The sequence below is a fragment of the Tachyglossus aculeatus genome, chromosome X4 (genome assembly GCF_015852505.1).
Source record: "Tachyglossus aculeatus isolate mTacAcu1 chromosome X4, mTacAcu1.pri, whole genome shotgun sequence".
NCBI classification, from domain to species: Eukaryota; Metazoa; Chordata; class Mammalia; order Monotremata; family Tachyglossidae; genus Tachyglossus; species Tachyglossus aculeatus.
The window spans coordinates 33,589,964-33,595,963 of NC_052098.1; positions in this window are offsets into that span (position 1 = coordinate 33,589,964).

The following is a 6,000-nucleotide window of genomic DNA, read 5'->3' on the forward strand; positions in this document are numbered from 1 at the left end:
AAGGGGGAAAAAGAACAAGTATTTAAGACCCATTTTGCAGATGAGAAAACTGAGGCATGAAGAGCTTCTCTGTCTCAGTTACCTCATCTGTAAAATGGGGATTAAGACTGTGAGTCCCCTGTGGGACATGGACTGTGTCTGACCTGATTAGTTTGTATCTACCCCAGTGCTTAGTACAGTACTTGACACAAAGAAAGTCCTTAACAAATACCATAAGCAACAACAACAAAAAAGAAGTTAAGTAATTTGACCAAGGTGACACAAGAGGCAGGTGGTGGGGTCAAGATTAGAGCCCAGGTCTCCTGGCACTCAGTCCTGTGCTCTTTCTACTAGGCAATGCTGCCCCTCCCTCTTCAAGACTGTGAGCCCACTGTTGGGTAGGGACTGTCTCTATATGTTGCCAATTTGTACTTCCCAAGCGCTTAGTACAGTGCTCTGCACATAGTAAGCGCTCAATAAATACGATTGATGATGATGATGATGATGATATCCAACAGATGATCACTCTCCCCACCTTCAAAGCCTTATTAAAAGCACACCTCTTCCAAGAGGCCTTTCCCAACTAAAACCCTCATTTCCTCTTTTCCCACTCCCTTCTGTGTCACCTTTGCACTAGGTTTTGTTCCCTTTATTTACCCCTCCCTCAGCCCCACAGCACTTAGGTACATAGCCATATTTTATTTATTTATATTAACGTCTGTATCCCCCTCTAGATGTAAGCTCATTATACGCAGGGACCATGTCTACCAACTCTGTTATATCATACTCTCCCCCTCCACCAAGCGCTTAGTTCAGTGCACTGCACACAGTAAACACTCAATAAATTCGATTTTCTGATAGATCCTCACCACTCTGAGGAGGGCCAACACTCACCAAACCAGAGCCACTCTTGCCTGAAGAGAGGCAGTAGGGCTAATCCACAAGAGATGGGATCAGGATTTGTGTTTCTGGCAAAGGGGTTCAGCTGTTCCCAGGTCAGCGATTTTCCATGATGCACACCCAGTTCTGCCAGAACATATGTTTTCACTATGCCCTTTGTCTAGCGTGTTGTTAGAGAATGTTGGACAATGCATTAGTCTATTTGGGCACAGGACGCTGTTGGTGGTGGTGTTGGAAAAAATGACTTGTGTCCATGCACATGTATGCCCATGCTGCATCAGGAGTAAGCAGTTAGTACAGTGCTCTGCACACAGTAAACACTCAATAAATACGATTGATTGAATGAGTCATGAACACTACAGCATGAGCTTCCTTAATGCAGGGTTTTGTGAGATTGCAACTCCTGCATTTTAGGAGAACGGGGGGTTTTTAGTAGGTGCTATTTGCAGTGGTTGCTCAGTAAATATTATTGACAGTGGTGATGCCATCTTTATTAAAAGTGTTCATTCCTAACCAAAAAAAAATGACTGCAAGCCCCATGTGCGCCAGGGACAGTGTCTGACTTATCTACCCCAGCACATAGTACAGTATTTGGCATACAGTAAGCTTTATCAAATCTTACTACATTATGGCTCCCACTTCCTGGAAAAACAGAGAGAAAGCTATGTTTCTTAAAGAGAGAAGAGCCGAATTGGCAGTGTTTTCTAGTTGATCTTGCCTCACCTCATTGCATCATGCTTTCTAGCCTCTCATTTGCCTCTCCTGTATCAGTTGGCCCCAATTTTATTCAGACCAAATCACTGCTAACCTTCGACCCTTATTGAAAATAATAAATGGCAGTTGGGTTTCACAACTATGCTCTGAAACCTTGATACCTGGAGAGTCAACCTCAAAGCAAGAAACTCCAACTCTGTATAATGATTAATTAAAAATAAGCCTGATTCCTGCTTTATCATTTTGGCTTCCTAAGGGATTTAATTGGAAGGGCTAAAGAGAGGCTGTGTTAATTGCTGTACTCTACTCTACATTCTTCATTCTGCGCCTCGATCCGTCTAATCAAATTTAGGCCGAAGCCCTGAAGCTTCAAGGTAAATGATTAGGGCAAATACAGTATTCTGTCTACTCACCAAGGCACCAAAGAGTGAATCTTCACACCGGGCAGATTACCAACTCACAACTTCTTCCTTTAGCTCCTCCAAGTTTGTCTTGGCTCTGCTGACTCTTTTGGGAGGCAGGGTTTAATCTGAGCTGCCAATATGGGTCCCATTAACTTAAGACAAGGAGGGAGCATCAACCCCAGGGAAACAGAGAGAGAGTAATGACCTCTCAGCCAGCTCGAGACAGATTTTGCTGACCTAAAGGGGCTCATTTAGAGAATCCAAGCAGATCACTCAGGCCCCCACAGAATCCACTTTGGGACCTGAATGATCCAGTTGGTATCCCATCGACTGAAGAAACCATTACCCTCCACTCCCCTTGGGCTGTGTAGATCCATCTTGGGTTACACAATCCTATTGGACAGTTTCACCACTTCATTACTTAACTATTTCTTACTCGTTTATTATTGAGCACTTACTGTGAATGAAACACTGTATTAAGTACTGGGGTAGGTAAAACATATACAATTCAGGCCCAGTCACTGTCCTACAAGGGACTCACCATCTAAGTCTGGGAAGACAGACACATAGAACAGTAGGAATGCATTATGAATAACAATAAATTACAAAAAAGAGAAAATTACAAATACTAAAATAAACAAAAACAGTACTTGGAGGGGGCAATCTCCAGGCTCCTCACCGTTCAGAGGAAACAGTCCTTGTCCCCGAATGGCCACAGTCTTTTCAATGTTCTGAAGACTGGGAAGGCGGGCCCCTTCCCTTGTGGTATCGGCATGAGGAGGGAGACTGTCTGCCACACTTGTCTCTTCCATGTGGAAAGAGTAAAAGTGAGGGGGTTTTTCAGTCAGAGAAAAAGAAGGCTGAGGCAGGTGCATGCATTTGAAGATGAAGATTGAAATGTCAGGAATTATATTTGCTGGTTCCCAAAAGCCACTAAGAGATGGACCCCCTCGGGGTAATGGATTCAATGTGCATCAAAGAAAGCTGTAGATTAAACATCAGGGAACCAAATTTGACAAGAAGATCAGAGAGAGCCATTCCAAAGGTCCCAAGAACTCTGAGTGGTTGCTAGATGGTGGGTTTTTTTTTTTATCTTGAGCAGCGTGGCTCAGTGGAAAGTGTACGGGCTTTGGAGTCAGAGGTTGTGGGTTCAAATCCCGGCTCTACTAACTGTCAGCTGTGTGACTTTGGGCAAGTCACTTAACTTCTCTGTGCCTCAGTTACCTCATCTGTAAAGCCCTCTGGGGGACAACCTGATCACCTTGTAAACTCCTCAGCACTTAGAACAATGCTTTGCACATAGTAAGCGCTTAACAAATGCCATTATTATTATTATTATTATCATCTTTTCTCTATTGCATTTGCTGCTGCCACTACACTGGTTGCCTTGCTCCCTGCCCCTCAAAACCTGCATCAGTTTCCTCATGCTAGCTGTGAATCTTCTGAATCTTCCTTGTTGATGGTTTTTGCAAATGTGTTAGTCACTTGAAAGGGCTGATTTAAGGGATTTGGATGCACTGTGACTGCATTGGGGGGCTGAAGCAGGGTACCCTGTGGTTCCTCCCAGTTGCTTTCTGTGATTCCAGGCTGCTTCTGCTTTACTCTGAAATTAATGAAATGAGGGGCAAAGAAAATCAGAGTCAGGAAAGAAAGATGCCTGCATTTGGAATGGGGACTGAAGCAGGGACACAGAAAGCAGATTGGAAATGCCAAGGCAGGAATATCTCAACCACGAACCTCAGAGGGAACCTTAAAGGAAGGATCACCTTGAAGTTTATAAAGCTTAAAGGGCAAACTTTGCATTATTTGGAAGGTGGCCATTCATCCACTTCAATACTGAACAGTCCAGTTTTTAGATATCCTGTCCCCTGCCCAATATCAACACGGAACTAGATGCTTTCAAGTCCAGTTGTATCATTTTAATTGGCAAACCTCCCTCTTCCGTGGTTCCTGCCACCTAATTTCACCATTTGGTTAGAGCTGCAGAGTTCATACGGAGCTGGTAGGAGAGTGCAATGGTTCTCAGGCAAGTAGGGAGTCACCGACCACCCCCCACCAGAGAAACGCTCTAGGACTGATGTGAATTTGTCATGTCATTACTTTATATGGCCATCAGTGGCCACCCTCTGGGGGCGGGGGTAGGGTCAGGTCATCTCACCTTGGGATGAGGAGGAACGCTTCCCTGGGTGCCACTGACAGGGGTTGCCTCCTCACCCCCAGCTGGTGAGTCTAGGTGAGAGGGGACCGGAGTAGGTTTATAGATTCTTTGTTCCCAGGGGAAGAGTCTTCTGTCAGCTCCTCACTTTCTTCCTTCCCTACTCTCTTTTCCCTCCCTAGTTCCCACCAGGCTGTTGGTGGAGGCTGGGCATGGACATTCTCCCAGTCTCACTTTCCCGCTGGGTGGGACTTGGGAGATGACGGGGTGAGGGATGGAGGTGGATGGGCTGGGCCTGAGGAATTCTGAGCTGCTTCTCCTCCTGCCAGGGCCCAAGATGCACACAAAGAGGCATCCTTAGAGACTAATTCTGAGTGTACGTTTGGGCACCTTGGGGTCCCCCAAATAGCCAGGCCCAGGATCCAACAGCCTAACCCTCCCTCCCACCTCCACCGGGATGTAGAGGCCAAGGTACTCATTCTGTCTCCCCCATTAATTTCAGCCACAGATGATAAAGAGAGCTGATTCAACCAGGAATGGACAGAAATACAGAGCCTAGTAGTTCCCACAATATAAATACATCCTAGTTTTCATTTTTGGATCTTTCAATACTTATTATTTATTGTTACTTTTATTGCTATCATTGTACTATTGTTATTTGCTGAATTAATGTTTTGGAGATCAGAACACTTGAAAATAATGAATTGAGATTATTTGCAAGGAAAAAGTATTTAATTAAAAATATGGGGGAGTTGGAAAGGGAGTCATAAAAGGGGCACCAGCATTTTCCATTGCTCAGTGCCCACCCTAATTATGGGGGTCAGAGTTCCTCGATGCACTGGAAATCATATATTTCCCTGCCAAGGCAGAGTTTGCCCCCTCATCACCAGATAAACAAAGCAGTTTTGAAAAAATGGAAGAGTTTAGTGCTTTCATTCGCTGTCAGACAAAGCCCTACTCTGTGGCTCTCTCCATGTGTACCCACCAATGCCCTCAATAAAACAGTGTGCTCATTATGAAAAGAGAATGAAAATGTCACATCAGGGCAACCCACCCCAGGTATCCATGACTTGTTGAATTTCAACCAACGCTAGAAAATATTCAACATCCAGGCTCCTGCTTTCAAGTGGAAATAATTGTTCTGGCTCATCCCCTGGGTATAGGTGGGGAGGATGTCTCATTTCTATGTTGTGCAACTTCACAAACCCTCCCCTCAAGCCAACTGCTGGCCTTACAAAACTAATGGCCAAAATCCTGTAATTACATGATTCTCCTAGATTCTACAAGAAGGCATTTATTTGCGGTCTGTAGAGGTGACAGTTTTGATGGGGTCATGCATGGGGGAGGGGAGAATCAATCAATCAATCAGTGGTATTTTGTTGACTGCTTACTGTGTGCAGAATGCTCAAGAAAGAAAGAAATGCTTTTTTGCTATCTTATCATATGCCAAATTTCTCTGCTAGGCCCGTTAACCTCTCATGTGACTATTATACATATGATGGTGGCTGCAGTCCCTGAAGGGTCATGGAATAATGTGTTCCCCCTAGGTATGGTTTTCTTCTGCATCATTCATTCCTTCAATCATATTTATTGAGCCCTTACTGTGTGCAGAGCACTGTGCTAAGCGCTTGGAGAGTACATTTCAGCAATAGAGACAATCCCTGCCCACATAGGGCTCTTAAGAGTTGTTAAATTCATTCATTGATTTTTACTGTGTATGGGTGTGTATGTTTGTGTGTGTGTTCATGCACATGGGTACAAGAAAGTGAGAAAAACAAAAAGAAAAGGAAAAAAACAGGCACCTTAGAATCCCTTGGGATTCTCCTTTTGGCAGACTGAATCTTGTTT